Consider the following 17268-nt stretch of genomic DNA (forward strand, 5'->3'; position numbering starts at 1 on the left):
GTGAGCTAAAATAACTATGAGTGAAATTTCTAAATATCCTGTGCTTGATATAATAGCTATCCTGGTGATGTAGTAACAAGCTGGGAAAAAGCTTCTTTCAAGCTGGGAACTCCTTTTTCTGGTTAGAGACCAAGGACTTCCTAAGTCCTAGGATGAATCTGCTCAGTACACTACACTGACATGAAACTAAGGTTTAGTTTAGGGAATTATCAATGACTGCATCCATAGAGTTATTTAAAGGTAAGTAAAACAAGCGGAGATAAAACTCCTTCTCTACCCATACCACACAGGTAGAACTCAGGTTTAGTTTAGACAGTTATCAATGACCCCATCCACAGAGATAGTTAAGGAGAGGTAAAACAAGCAGATAAAACTCATTCTCTACCATAAATCAACAGATAACAAAAACTGAGAAATTATGAAAAACAAACAGCAGTATCAGTAACAAAAAAAATCTACCAGAGCTAACCAAGAGAGTTTCCAGTTATAAAACAGTTTTTTAAACCTCTGTGTGAACTGATAAATGATTGAAACTCTTTCAACAGCTCAAAAACTGAATAACAGAAAGATCCATTACAGAAATCTTTGTAGTGTATTTTACAAGAGATGCAGCAATTCTGATTAAAGTGTAGACTTTGAGATCAGGAACCCCCATCAAATCATCTACAAGTAAACGTGGCCAATCTTCCTCACTTTTATTAAACCATGTTTCATCAGTCTTGAAAAGATGAATTTCCACAATGTAGCAACAAAGTTAGTAGTTCTAAAACAGATGCATAATATTGGTGTCATGGGTTAAATAAGCTGTGCAGAACGCACTAACTGACAGTAAAAAAATAATTTTGATAGTATAAAATAGGCATTTTAAGAAATCATAATTTAAGTATAATAAAGTTGTTTGCATCACCCTAAGTTTGAAGCTCTGGCACCTGTGATGTTGGTACAAGGGAGGAAGGACATGATATGGCTTTGCTAGCTCATTTCCCCAGGAGAAGGAGGATATAAGAGACCATGCCTGGTGTCCACATTCCAATGGTTTAATCTCTTTTGGAGATCAGAAATCCCAAAGGAAAAGTCATTTCAAGGAGTTCATTATGTCCTGAAGAGATACATCATTCATGAAACTGACTGAGAATCCTTTGGTGATGCCCATTGCATACTGAACCTAAGATGTGTTACTGGACATTTGCTGTGGCTAGGACAACATAAATAAAAACAATGAACAACCCCTGATGGCTGCCTAACTGATAGCCTGGCTTGGTCAGCTTTCACTCCTGTATATGGGACATGAATGAGCCAGATAAAAGTTGATGATCATCGGGCAGTGAGGCAAAAAGCTCCTAAAATATAATAATAAAAGTTTGAGAATTAGAAATTTTGAATAAAGTAACAATTTGAAGATCCAATTTCCAAACAGAATCCCAAATAGTAATATAGCTTTGCTGTGAAATGTAATTATCCCAAACTGAAGCATGATAAGGACTGCCACTGGCAATCACACTTAAATATATAATTTACAAAGTTTCAATACAAAAACATTTTTCTTAAATACATTCCAGAATTAATCAAATAAGGAGACCCTATCAGTGCTTCCAGATTGTAAAACAGACACTATTTAACAGCATAATACACTATATTTAAGTATCCTTATTGATAGACTTTCTTCTACAAAACTGAAAAGCCAAATAATCTAAACATCTGTGACTCTTAAAGAGTCAAACAATGGAAAATCAGACCCAGAGGACTGCTACATGTTGTGAAAGAAACATGGATAAACAAATAACACCTTTGAAGAGTGTCATTGGATACTATGCAGACCTTCAGAAGACACTGAAGGCTGTAATATCAATTGTTCGAGAATGCATGGAAAGGGCTCAAACAAGATAACAGAGAGTGTATAACAGGAATGAAATAGGGAGTTTCAGGTGGGGAGCAAGCTCTGGTTCTGGTCCCGTCTTCCAAAAAGAAGTTCCGTACTAAATGTCAAGTATCCTACAAGATTACAGAGCAAATATAACAGGTAAAATATAAAACTAGGCTACAAGAAAGAAAGTATGTTGAACAAATCTATCACAAAAATGTTATGAAACCCTAAATGAAGTTCAGATGACTGCAGTGGACAAGATATCCATTAGTAGTGATCATGAAAAAGAGAGATGTGCACTGCCAATCCTCCAGTACTAGTATCTGCTACTCTGTGTGCTGCAAAGCAGGAAGTCTAGTAGCTTCCCATAAGAAATAAAGATATATTTTCTGAACTACTAGGGAGAACAATGCTTATTAAGCATGATATACAGCCAGTACTAGTGAAAAATATAAACCTAATGTTTTATGGAGTACCAGAAGCTCAAAGACAAAAAAGGTAATGAAATTAGGGGCTGTTGTGGAGTTCACTATTGCCTGGAATAGCTCATTTATTTCTGGTTCCAAAACCACATGGCTTGGTTTGCTTTTGCAATAATTTAAAAAAATAATATCTCCATATTTAGCAACTACCCTATGCCTAGGTTAAACAAGTTGTTAGAAAGGTTGAGGAAAGTGAGGTTTACTGACTACCTTAGACCTCTTAAAGGGATACTGGCAAATTCCCTTGCCTGATGAGGCAAAATAAAAGTACAGCATTCTCTATGGCTAAAGAGTTGTTTCAGTATTCACTCTTACTATGTTGCCTCCAGGGTGCTCTGGCCATATTCCAGAGGCTGACTGACAAAGTGCAGAAGCCTCACTGACCGTACAATACTGACTTAATTGAGAATGTTGCCATGAGTTCAGAACACTGGGATTCCCATCTCACCAAGCTGTAGGCAGTGTTCAGCTCAATGAAGTTAGCAGGGTTTTCTGTTAATGCCCCTTAATGCGTAATAGCAGATTATCAAGTGAGATACTTCAGATAGGTGATAGGAATAAGTCTGATTAAGCCTCATAAAAAATAAGTACTTACTTTGTTAGGGACTGGCCTGCCCATACAAAAAATGGAAAAAAAGCAGGACAGCAGGACTGATTCTGGGTTCGGTTGTGCTGTAAGGTTATTGTATATACATATGTAGTTTACAAAATGTACTCTTTGAGGTTAGCTGTTTGTCTAGATATTTGCATGAGTTAACTAATTCTATAGCACCAGTATTTCCCATAACAAATGAGTTGATACCAGTATTGTTGGCAGTATCAGGCAGCATGTGTCTGCAGAAAAAAAGATCATTGTCACCCTTTTTTAAAGTCTATGCTAAACTATTCTTTGCATAATTACACAGGTATTGTGTTCTTTTCACTTTATGACTATATATATATATATATATATATATATATATATATATATATATATATATATATAGTATCATCAGCAAATTGTAGAAACTGAATATTTCCTTCATTGTAGTGCATTTTACTGGTGAAAATTAAATAAATCGTAGAATACTAAGGACAGAGTCCTGAGGAACCTCACTAGAAGATTAACTTTTATTACAGGGGACTTTGTGTCATCAACAGCTTCTTTTCTGCCCATTACACAGCTAGTAATCTATGCCAGGGCAGATACACTGCAATTCATCAAGCAGTCTTTTAAACACAATAGTGCGATTACCAAGATCAAAGGTCTTGGAACAAACACAAGAAAATGGTTGTAGAAAATATGACTTTTACTAACATTGATGCATGTGTGTGTGTGTGTGTGTGTGTGTGTGTGTGTGTGTGTGTGTGTGTGTGTGTGTGAGCACGCGCGTGTCGGCATGTGAGAGAGAGGAAGAGAGAAGAGAAGAGAGAATAATTGGCAAAAAATGAATCTGTGTAATTGAATAGAATAAAGCAAGAGCTATTTTATTATTAGGGCATTTGCTTTCTTTCTTCTTGTTTATTCCTGGGTCAAGGTTCTTCCTTATAGTTGTAGATAATTTCACACATTAGTTATTCTGAAAGAATCACATAGCCTAAAGTATGATAATGAAGAAATAAACCAGAATACTGCAATCCTGTGTGGGCAACTTGTGATTGCATTAAACTTTGGCACATATTTTTGGTAGTATAAGGTAAAAGTAAACACTGGCAGACCACCTGAAACATGCATAGCCTATGTGTCTAGACTTCAAACACTGAAAAAAGATGTGCTTCTGTTCTTGGCAACAATCACTTTGCAGTTACTATGCTGTTGGCACAGGAGCTCATACCAACCGCTTTGCATCCTACAGCAAAGACTCACCTTGTTAGGTATCATCAGTGGCTCTTACTCTTCAAGCTGTATGACTAGGAGGTTATTGATGGTATAGTGTCAGCGGCACAACAGGTACTCAATCGCCTTTGGTGCAAAAGGTAGTGAGTTTTATTTTCACACCAGGTGGATCATACGATCATAGGAGGTTACTAGGATAATGGCCTTGAGACCCTTATAAGTCTAGCCAAGTGTTTAGCCCATATTTAGACAAGTCAGCATGTGATGTCCCTGTCCAACATGGACATGGGTGGAATCCCAAGGGTGTATTTTCTGTTTCCCATCCAGTTATCAAGGCCGCACTTCAAAAGGGGTAAAGAGGTACTCTGCTTGATGTGGAGAGGGAGTCTTTTCCACAGATGGGGAGTCTCTGAGACACAAATATGTCCCATCTACAAGTCTGTCACAGACTTGGTTGAGGCCATGCATGTGGGTTACTTGAGTGGAGCTTGACTTGTGGATATGCAGCAGTCCCATCAAGGGGGAGTCCGTGATTGCCTTTATGCCAGACAGACGTCACCTCTGAGCAGTCTCTATGAAACTGAGTAGAGGGATAGGGCTTTTAGCTTATCTGTGAATGGTAGATGTTTGAGGTCTTGGATGCTCCTGGAGAGAAACCTCTGTGCTCTCTCTCCAGCTCCTGCATGTGCTTTGCGAGGTACATGCTGAAAGGGGCATTGTACTCAATAATGGGCCTTATAAGAGAAGAATACAGGGATGTTATGACCTCCTTGTCCCTGGATGAGATATACTTACTTATGAGGTGGGTCATGTAGAAGGCTTTCCATACAATGGAAGCAACCTGGTGGTCAAAAGTCAGGTTGCTATCAACCTAGGTGCCCAAATCCCTCACAGCTGATTGCATGTTTAGGACATTGTTATTAATGTGATAATTTGTGGGGATGTCACTCTCTCCAATGGAGATGATGATGCATTTTTTGGTATTCAGCTTGAGCCCATGTTTCTGGCACCAGTCATTTGGCTGAGTGAGACCTTCTTGGAGGATGTCCACATCACTAGGGAAATTGATGATGGCACTCAGCTTGCAGTCATCTGAAAAATTGGTCAGCCATAGCCCACTGGTTTTGGCCTGCACCTCAGAAAAGTGCATCCCAAATAACAGAAGACCCAAGACTGAACCCTGGGGTACTTCACTTGTTACGGGTCTACTGCTTGAGGTGGCTTCCCCTATTTTGACTAGGTGGGTTCTATCAGTGAGCCAGTTTGCTACCCATCTGGTAACATATGGATTGATGCCTAGTTGAGAGAGTTTATCTGTTATGCCCGAGTGGGAATAGTGTTGAAAGATCGATTGCTGACACTGTTGTGTAGCATGCAGAGTGTGCTGCACTCCTGAGTGTGCCATCATTTTGATGAGATGTTAAACTGAGGTCTCATCTGCATGACTAGGTGGTTGTTCAGGTAGATATAAAATATCCCACTGCACTTATCTATCTCCACTGAAAATATGCTCCTAGCCTAGTGGGACTGACTCAGTTAACAAAAGAAAATTAAAATTAATACTGACCAGGCTTTGGCTATATGTGACCAGGGTGCATCACATATGAGTTCATCTATACAGCAGGGAAGTGCTATCCCAGTAGAGGCAAAAATGTGTCTCCTAATGGGCATGCCTGTATCTGGAACATTCTAATGCAACATGAACAATACATCAAAAGGTCAGACATTCAACTCTCACATGTGGCACATGCTCATGATTATCAAGTATTTTCTTATCAACATCAACTGGAGATCAACAACTTATGGAACAGCATCATGAGGTCATGCACTTTCTCTGGATTCTTAAAGATATCAACTGCACTCATGATGTAATAAAAATAACCAGAAGAGAAGATGGAAAAAGCTACAGGAACCAGAAGTGATGGTATTACATCAACTGCCAAGCTAAGTGTGCAGCATATGGACAGCTTGCATCAATCACAAATTGATTGTTATGTGCTTGGTATTTATAAATGGATAAACTGTGTTATGTGACACAGATTTATCATCAAGGGCTTAACTGAGATTCACTTAATAGGTGAGTACTGTATCTGGAAACATGTGGACATAGATATGTAAAGCACATGGACATGGATCACAAAAATGACTGTAACATGTACTTATGTTTGTAGGAGGCAGTGATTATCCTCTGTAGCCATACCTAATGGCACCTATACTTAGTTCACTGGCTGCAGAAAGAATATGTTATACAGCACATAGGCAGAACAGGAATATGACTGTGATAATAGTTGGACTGTTGAAATTCTTGAAAGTCATTGTATAATAGCCTGTTGTCACTTCATCTGACCTCGGTACTGCAAGACCTCTGCTACAAGGCCATACTCCTGCAAGTTTATTGAGATTTTTGTCATTGTATAATATACTGTGGTCACTACATCCAACCTTGAAACTGCAGGAGCTCTGCCACAAGGTCCTACTCTTACAAGTTTACAGAGAATTTTGTCATTGTACAATGTAAGCATGTTTAGCATGAAGAATCTTGCTGTGTATTAACTTTAATCAGTCAAATACATGCCTGCTCTGTAATTGAAAGTCTCTGTGAAATAGCCTGTGCACTCTAAGGGCCTCTTACTAAGTTGGCCATTTTCCCCTTTTTCCTGATCAGTAGACTATACTGCATATGCCAGATATTTAGCCTTGGAAAATGACAGAAATTGTATTTTACTTTGTATTTCTTTGTTAATTCCTTTGTACTGGCTATTAACTGATTGTTTGTGGTTATAATTTGACTTGAGGGTGCCATGTTATTCTCAACTTTGCTACCCTACCCCCAATTCCCACTCACACCCTCTTACTCTAAATTTATACTTCCTACATACACATTTCACTTGTGAATTTTATTCCAAAACCTCCACAAATGACCTTACTACTTCCACACATACACTTGTGTTTTTGTTTCCTATTTCCCTGTTTTCATTTCATTTTTAGCCCTAGTCCCAACTACCTTTCTTCCTCCCATACTGCTTTGCACTATATCCATCAATAATCACAACCCTCCCTAATAGTACCTATCTTTTCCACATTGTTTCTTTTACTTTTCCCAAATAAACCCTCATTTCCTTTTATTTTGACTACATCATTATACTCTAGCCTTTCATACGTCTGTATTCCTTACATTCCAGAAAAGCTACCAGGATAACCTAAATCTCTTCTTTTATAGAAAATACTTCTTTCCTTACTTATCCTCTACCAGCTTTCAGAATCCACAATCACTGAATCTCCTACTGCCCTGTTACTTCTTGTTTCCTTCTTCATTGTGACTTCCCTACTACCTGACATCTATAAACTACAAATTCCCGTACTTAATCATGCTACTCTTCAGCTTATCCTCTATTCTTCTCTTCCTACTGTGCCACATTTCATCTTACCATGATTCAATAATATCTTTCAATATCTCTCCAACTCTCTACCAACCACCTATCCTTACCTCCTCTTTATACTCTCCACAAATTGCACCAAACCTATTTAATAGTGACCCTCATCTTTATTCCAAATATAGACTAACTACACTTCAACTCAAACCAAACAAAATTAAGTGCAAAAATCATCTCCAAAAAACAAGTATGCATAATTCCCCAATATACTAAAATCCTTCTAGAAGGAGATATACACCCTAATCCTGACCCCACTTATCGCAATCAACACAAAGAAAATTCTCTTCCACACATTTCTCTAACCCAACAATAGCCAGTCCCAAACCCTGGTGATCTAATTTTTGCTGCAAAAAATGTTAGAAGCATAAGAAATAAAACTGCTGAACTACATACCTGGATTACCCACATGCCTGACATTCTTTCTGTAACTGAAACTTTGCTTAAACCCAGCATAAATGACTCTGAAGTTATAATATCATCTGTAATGACTGTATAAGGAGAAAAGGTGATGGTATTGTTTTAATATTTCACAACACCTACCACATTTCCCCTTACAGCAAACCAATACCAAAATTCAGTTCAGCAGAGCTTCTTATTGCTTTCCTCAAAATAAACAATTACTGTCCTTTACATCCCTTCTGGCAACAATACAGCTATACTGGAAGATATCCTAAAATAGGTATCCATATCATTTCAGCAAGAAAAAATACTACTAGGTGATGTGAATGTCAGTTGGTTGGACATAAACTCAAATTCCCCTCCATCTAGTATGAACTTATGAGGTTTCACACAACTAATTAATAGCCCCATACATTATAACAAGACATTAAATCCCATATTAGGTTGGAACCTAGTATCAGACCCTAACAAATACACCTCCACAGGTACAATGTCAGGCTCTCTCAGTGATCATCTCCCAATCTATACGACCAGACATCTCACACATCCAGTTAAACAGCATATTTATAAAACAACATGCAACCTTTCCAAGTGTAACCCAGTTATATTCATTACTTTACTATTACCTATTAACTGGAACTTCCTAAAAATCCTCCCTTTAGACAATGTTGTAAATTAATTCAATACAACTTTTCTAAATATCCTAAATAGCTTTGCACCTCATAGAAGGAAGAGACTGAAAACAAATAATGCAATTTGGCTATCCAAAAAGAGTCGAAAGTTAATGCAGGATAGAGAAAAAAGCATGGAAAGAATGGCAAAAATATAAAACACCAAAATATCTGAAAACTTCAGAATGCTTTGCAATCATACTAAAAAGCAAATAAATGAAGACAAAAAAATTATTGTATAATAAATTTCAGAATAATACTAAACACAGCCCAAAAAATTTTGGACATCCATTAAAGAAATTTTAAATCCCAGCCAAAAAAACAATCCAAACTCCTCTCCCAATAATTCACCACTCAAAACTGCAATAGAGTTCAACTCTTATTCTACAGAAAGTATAGCATCTCAAACCAAGGATCCCTCAACATCTAATACCATCTCTCCCCAATAGACATATATCACCACATCCACTTTCACCTTCAAACCTATGCCCACATCCTATATAAAACTACTCTTAAACAAACTTAACTCATTCACTCTAATGGAGCTCAGGAAGTTTGCTCTGTAACTTCCAATAGGCGGAGGCTAAGCCTGTTCACAGAATCAAATTATGTCCTCACATTTCAAACAAATGTTTATAACTCTGCAATTATAGGGGTTACTAAAGAATTGTAAATGTCAAACTCTTCAGCACAAACTATTTTTACAGTGGTATTATTCTTTAGGTTCAAGGTCTTAAACCAAATTGTATAAGTTACAGTAAACACAGTAATTATTACATATGTAATATTTTGTAAACAACTTACAATATCTCAGCAACCACTTAAGTTACACACATACTGTCAACAGTATTTTATTCATCCAACTGAGAGCTTTCATATGAGGCTAAGAAGTTCTGTCTCTATTACATGGTTGTTGAGATATTTAGAAAAATGTGAAAATTATATCTATATAAATTATTATAATAAAAACAACAGTTAATATCTATTTTCCTCCACTACACAGATGTCAAATATTAATGCAGCTCAGTTTGATATTGTGTAAGCTTTAAGATGAAATCTTTTAAAACCTTGTACATAACATAGTTTTGAAATTATTGAGGAAAATATGAACAAGCAATATTTGACGCCTAGAAGCGTCAGTAGGTGTTAACTGCAGATACACCTGGAGGAATCACTCGCATGGTATACCTCCTAAAAATTATTCAGAAACCTTTAACAGCCACCGAAACATGGCTTCATAACTCACAACTCATGTTCAACCCAAAAAAAAAAACAAACAAACTGCAAAATTTTCCCCAAATCTCTCTCTCTTGTGAAAAAACAAAATTTAAAGTCCTCTCTCTTGATAATACAACCACTGAAGTAATTTATCATGGTAAATTATTTGGGGTGATAGTGAATGGTAATCTTACATTTGACCAGCATATACAAAATTACATAAGGAAAAACTCATCCAAAACTAGGGATACTTTACTGAGCTAAAAAATTTCTCACCGATGAAACTAAAACCACACTTCCCATTACTTGTCTCCTCCCCACAATTCTTTATGATGCTCCCATCCTTGCTAACCTCCAGGATCACAAAAGTTAAAACTTGAACAATGCTATAAAGGTTGGTAAATTTGCAGTAAATGCCCCTTTCAGAACACATTACTGTATACTATTAGAAAGCCTAAATCAGTTAGAACTTCCTCATCAACTAACATATACACAGCTTCTCACCACCTATAAAATTCATCTGCCTGTCCAGCACTAAAAAACATTCTATACAACTAAGTTCCTAGTCGGGTATTACAATCTAGTGACCAAAGACCCCTTTCTGTTTACAAACCTATCAAATCTTCTGGGCATTCTAAGGCCTGGAACTCCTTACCTCTATCTATTTTATTTATTTTACATTTGTTGACCGGGAGAGTCCAACTGGATTACAAGCCCATTTTCAGTGGAGGCCCAGGGAGAAAAGCTCCAAGAGTACAATTTTTTTACAAAACATAGTTTTAAGAACAGACTTTTGACATACAATTTCCATAGAAGAGACTTTGACATACATATTAACTAACATATAGGATAAATTCATTCTCTACAATATAATATTACATTTTAGAAGATATTCCTAAGTTTAGAATTCCTGCAATAGATTTACTATCAGAGTAAAAGCAGAGAGACATAGAATAAGGCTCTGAGAGAGCAGATGATGCTCGCTATAGTTGAGAATGATAACAAATTGATTTACTATATGTCTTTGCCTAGTTTAGTTGAGAAGGATAACAAATTGATTTACAATGTCCTCTCCTAGTTTTAGTTGCTTATGGAAAGCACAACATTGTTGGGGTAGTTTTCCCTAACTCTTGGAGAGATGGGATGAGCAGTAGATTAACAGTCCAAAGTGGATACAGTACTATGATTGGTTGGCTTAGCAGAGTTACTTACATTAGGTGAAGTGTTCTAATGAGACATTAGCCAGGGGGATACAGGAGCACAGTCAATTATTCAAAAAGTAAGTTTTAATAAGTTTCTTTAACTCTGATGGGGATTTGTTGTCAGTTATGTGGGCAGGAAGGGAGTTCCAGGTTTTTGCTATACAGTGGCTGTCAGGCTATCAGGTCAGTACCCTCCTTTCCATCCTTCAAAACCACTCTGAAAAACTTTCTGGCTAAAATCTGGCTGTGTTTTTGCTCAAAACAAGGAAAAACTGGGGGCGTGGCCAAGGATGAACACAGGATAGCAGCAGATTTCTTCAGCTCCACCAACTTAACTGCACTGACAGGAAATAATTACTTTAAAAATCAACTAATGAAATAATTTTCTTTCTAAATATGTTTGGAATATCAGTTTCTTGAATAATATCTAAAAAAGAAAGAAAATTTCAATAATTTTCCTGTCAGAAATCATATTGGAAATTTCTCTTTCATCACCTCTGTTCAAAATGAGTTCCAGTAAGGCAAACACTCAGGATTCCAGCATCAAGAAAGAGCTTCAGTCTCTGATATCTACTATCCAGCAACTAACAACCAAAATGGACAAACTGGATACTAAAATTGATAACTTCATAGAAAAAACTACAAAACAAATGGATTTGTTACATCAAGACTTGCAACAACAGAAGGCTCAAATTACAGGCATAGAAGAGACTGTTAATGATATGGAGAACAGAATCCAGGAAGAAGAAATTAACATTGAGTTTTTGCTGAAGCAGAACACACATCTACAATCCAAACTTGACGACCTGGAAAACAGATATAGACGCAATAATATTAGGATTTTTGGACTGCCAGAAAATATAGAAGGTAACAACATTACTTCCTTTTTAAATACTTGGCTTCCCAAAACTTTAGACTTGTCAGAAGCATTTTCTTTTGGTATTGAAAGAGCCCATAGGTCCTTATCTAATTTTAACTCTAACAAAAAGTATCCTAGATCAGTTATAGTAAGATTTTTATCATCTTATGACAAGGAGATGGTATTAAAATCTGCATGGGCTAAAGCACCTATTAAAATTAATGAGGCAACTGTGCGTTTTGACAATGACTATTCTTCCTTGGTAATAACTAAAAGAAAAGTTTTTTTGCCATTAATAAGAGAGCTTAAGAAAGCACAGTTCAAAACTTACCTTTTATTTCCTGCCAAACTAAAAAATCTTTTTACCTAATGGCCCTAGAATTTTTGAAGACTTGGACTCTGCTCTGCTGTATATTAAAAAAAAAATAAGATATTGGATAAAATAGAAGATATGGAATGGGCAAGTCCTTCGTTAAAGAGGATGGCAACAGGAACTTCTTGGAAGACTTCAGAGAAGCAAAAAAGACTAAAAAACAAATGACATGTTCTATATTTTTTTTTTTCCTTTTCTCTTAATCTCTTCAAATACAGTTACTGCATCTCCAGAAAACCACAAATATTTTAAAGATTTATTCAAAGTTATTTTTCTGTGTGCAAAGAACTGTTTTTGTTTCATAAATAGTCAAACTCTCTGAGGAACAAATAACATGCTATCAATCAACTTGTTTCTCTTTGTGATAAAGAGACATAAGGTTAGTAATTTGATACATTTTCTTTCTCTTCTTGTTTTAAATAATGGCATTCTTTTTAAACTATGCATTTAGTGAGGGGTTGGGGAGGGCAAGGAGAGAAGTATGATGAAAAATATGGAAAAAGTAAAATAATAACATATTAGTTCTTTAAAACTATATATGCTGTTTAAACACTGTTGCTAAATATTATACCATGACTTTATTGCTTATACATGATTACAAATAATATGTCATGATTTAATTGCAAATAATTAGAACTAAAATAGTTGTAAGTAATATGTTTCATGTTTAACTTTATTAATACAAACAGCAAGTAATATTTCATTGTAGATACTCTTTGTAGCTTCCTTTTTTTCTTTCTTCTCTCTCTCTCTCTTTCTTTTTTTTTTTCTCTACTCTCTTCCTTTTCTTTTTTTTTCTCTCTCTCTCTTTCTCTCTTATAAGTACAGTTATATGCTTCTGATAATACTGGTATATGTATATAATAAGATTTGTATGAGAAAATGAAATGGGGCATATAAAAATAAGTTGTATAACATGTTAAATAACTGTAGGCTTGGTTTCACTGTCATAGAGACTGTAATGACTTGTAAAATACTTTGCGAAGGTTTTGCACTGTTTAGTTTCATTTGTATTACTAAATGAATATCAGTCACTTGCATTTACTAAAATTCCCACCAGAATGTTAAGGGAGACAATTTGGGATGTGGGTTACCTCGTGAATAGTGTCCTCGAGTTGTTTTAAAAGCTTCAACACTCAGAATACACACAGAGAAGCTGAATGCAGTCATTTTGAACTTTGACCCCTGATTTCACACTGACACATCGCAGATTCAAGAAGAACACTGTTCCAGGAAGTAGAACTGCTGTAAATGCGACTTTGTGATGAAAAACAAACTTTGTGACATCTAAATGTGAGTTATTCTTTATAACAACTTACTTATTTAAGATGTAATTTATAAAATATGAAACTTATAATGATTTTAAATGATTCAGTATGCCATAGTAAGCAAGTGAGATATTTTAGAAGACATAGAAGGTAAAACATATATACACATGTTTTTGAAAGCTTACATGACTGCAACATATTAATGTATATAAATACTTATGATTTAAACATATATAATGTTATAAATCATTTGACTTATCTAATTGACAAGCACAAGTATTACTATGATTATATCTTAGAAGAAACTGTCATGTGACATATTTTAAAGCAGCAGTTCAGATATATAAAATACAGATGGCTTTCTTCACAATGATTTATGTATAACTAGGAATTTACATTGCTGTGTAGTATGATTTGTAAACATATGTATGAGTATAAATATTTTATTTAACTGGCAATAATAAGTATGAGAAGAAAGCTTTGGTGCAAGTAATTTAAAGTTTTTAAAACTGTTAACTGCATTTCTATGGCAGAAAGTAGGAATACCCTAATATATGTAATGTCTGAACCATAATAGCCTAAGTTATTGAATCCAAATGAACATAATAACTTATTTTTACAAACTTTTAATAAACTAATATATAGATATGCCCCTTTTTTTTTTTTTCTTTCTCTCTCTGTACCTTTCTCTCTCTCTTCTCGGTTCCCATTATCAAGTTTATTAGAATTCTATTTTGATTATGAGTGTATTATACAAAATAGATGTACATAGTAATATGAGCTGTTTCTAAATGTTCTTATTTGTTTATATGAAGCTGATTTATAAATTGTTTAGCTTTGTCTTACTAGATAATCTAATTAAATGAGGTTAACTTTAGTTAATAATAGTTAGTATTGAATTGATATGGTGGCAGCTGAGGTACTTCTGCTTAGGATAGGGGGATAACTTGAGTGGTATGTGCTACTCAAAGTTGGAGTTCTTAACTCCAGGCTGGGTGGAATGTTTAATCCTAATATTATTTTCACCTGTTTATTGTTGTTTGTATATAGTTCCGACATCCACAACACATTTTATAAACTCATTGTCACTACAAATAAAAGTGAAGCTTACACAAAATCCCATGAGATTTTCAATAAATACAGCTATAATTAATGGTACACCTAAAGGAGGAGGTATAATATCACTTATTTTGTTAATTGTTATTCTGATTATATGTTTTATATGTTTATAAAAGCCAAATGATTTCTCTAAAAGGAATTTCTTTAAACATTAATGGATTGAATAACCCATGTAAAAGGGCAAGTTTAATGAGATACATTAATTTGCATAGGGCCAACTTAGTATTCCTTCAAGAAACACATCTCCTGAAAAAGGATATTGATAAATTAGCCACTAATAAATATACAGTCTTGGTTAGTTCAGAACACACTCAGAAAAAAGAGGAGTGGCTATTTTATGGAATAAAAGTATGCCCATACCTAAAACTATTAAGTCTTATAAAGATGATAAAGGAATGTTTTGTATGGTTACAATACAGATTAATGGAAAGACATATACATTAATCAATGTATATTGGATACCAGGAATTGGCATTAATACAGTGAAACACCATCTCAATAAGATCATATCATTTTCTATAGGAGATATTATTTTAGCAGGTGACTTTAATTGTATCCTACATGAAAAGATACTACTACTATAGGAAAAAGGAAAATTACATCTAATGCAAAACATTTAAAGGATTTTGTTAATTTATATCATTTGAATGATATTAATAATCAGATAGATTCAAAATCATTACCATACACTTTTTTTCTAACAGATATAAAACTTATTCAAAAATAGATAGAGTCTTTATTTCTAACCAGATGGTAACAGACTTAATTAATTCTAAAATCATTTTGTGTCCTATATCAGATCATAATTCAATTGTCTTTGAGTTTATGATAAAAAGTACTTACAATGTTCAGATCAAAAGGATACCAGCATACTTAACTCAACTAAAAGACTATAAAGATTATATACTTTCAGAAGTGCAACATTTTTTAGACTTAAACAATACACCTGAAGTCTCCATTGTTTATGTTTGGGATGCTTTAAAATCATATTTATATGGACAAAGTATCAGATGGTATAATAATAAAAGGAAATCTTGGGACAAGGAATTACTAGATATTCAAAGCAAATTAGACTCATACAAACATAATAATAAAGAAGATATTATGGACAAAAAAGTCATTGAAGAAATAAATTAATTAAATGAGAAATACAAAGAAATTTTAACTCATAAAGTTAAAATAACATTAGAGAAATATAAGTTTTTGTCTTACTCAATATGTCCCAAATACTTACATAGACTTAAAAATAAAACAAAAAGGTTGAATAAACAAAATCATATCAAAGACATTTTCTCTCCAAGGGAAAAGAAGAATGTTTCTAGTTTACCAGAAATATTAGATGAATTTAGAAATCACTTTCACAAAATTAATCATAATAACATTAACATGGAGCCTAAAGATAAAATAAAGAAATTTATAACTACAAACATGAACAAAAAACTTAATAAACAACAGACTAAACTATTGGATAAAAATATTTCATATACAGAGGTTGTTACACAAATAAACAAGCTTAAATCAAACAAAGCACCAGGTAATGATGGTATTATACCAGAGATCTATAAAATTCTTCCCAAAAGTACTTACTCATTAATACATAAGGTTTTTATTTTGGCCCAAAATGAGTTAACAATTCCCCCACCTTGGCAATACACATTTATTTTGCCAATTTTAAAACCCAATAAAGACCCAACCAGATGCACTTCATATAGACCTATTTCATTACTTAATGTTGACTATAAAATGTTTATGAGTATTTTTGCTGATAGATTAAAGACAATCATCCCAGGCATTATAGATATAGACCAGACAGGCTTTATTGTAAATAGAAATACTTTTGATAATATAAGGAGAACTTTAACGTTAATTGATTTTGCAAATAGAAAAAAGAAAGATTTAACACTTATTAGTCTCGATATAAGTTCAGCATTTGATTCAGTAAGTTGGGACTACTTGTTTATCTTACTGAAGTGCACAAACTTCTCAGATGCATTTGTAAATCTAACTGAACATCTATATAAAGGAGCATTGGCTTACATTAAGATAGGAACATATGTCTCACAAAAAATACCAATTTTAAAAGGTACAAAACAAGGGTGTCCACTCTCTCCACTATTATTTACTTTAACAATGGAGCCTTGGGCTAATTTGATCAGAAACAGTACTGATATAGAAGGATTTGATATAGATGAAAATACAATATCTAAAATTCAACTTTTTGCAGATGATGTTCTAATTACATCAGCAGGATCTAACTCTTCTATGCAGTCCTTATTTGATAAAATGATGGATTTTAAAAATATCTCTGGTTTAATATTCAATGAAGAAAAAACTAAAATATTACCAATATACACACGAAAAAATGTCCTCATTAATGATTTTAACAAATATATACCCAACTCAGGTCAGATAACTTACTTAGGTATAATATTAACTAAAGATATCAAATCTATTATACATATAATTATAGTACCTGTCTTCTTAATATACAAAATCTTTTCAATAGCTGGAACAATATGTTTTTTACCATGGAAGAGAGACTCACAATTATTAAAATGATAGT

This window comes from Protopterus annectens, chromosome 4.part1 (genome assembly GCF_019279795.1).
Source record: "Protopterus annectens isolate FY-2018-M chromosome 4.part1, PAN1.0, whole genome shotgun sequence".
Classification (NCBI taxonomy): domain Eukaryota; kingdom Metazoa; phylum Chordata; order Ceratodontiformes; family Protopteridae; genus Protopterus; species Protopterus annectens.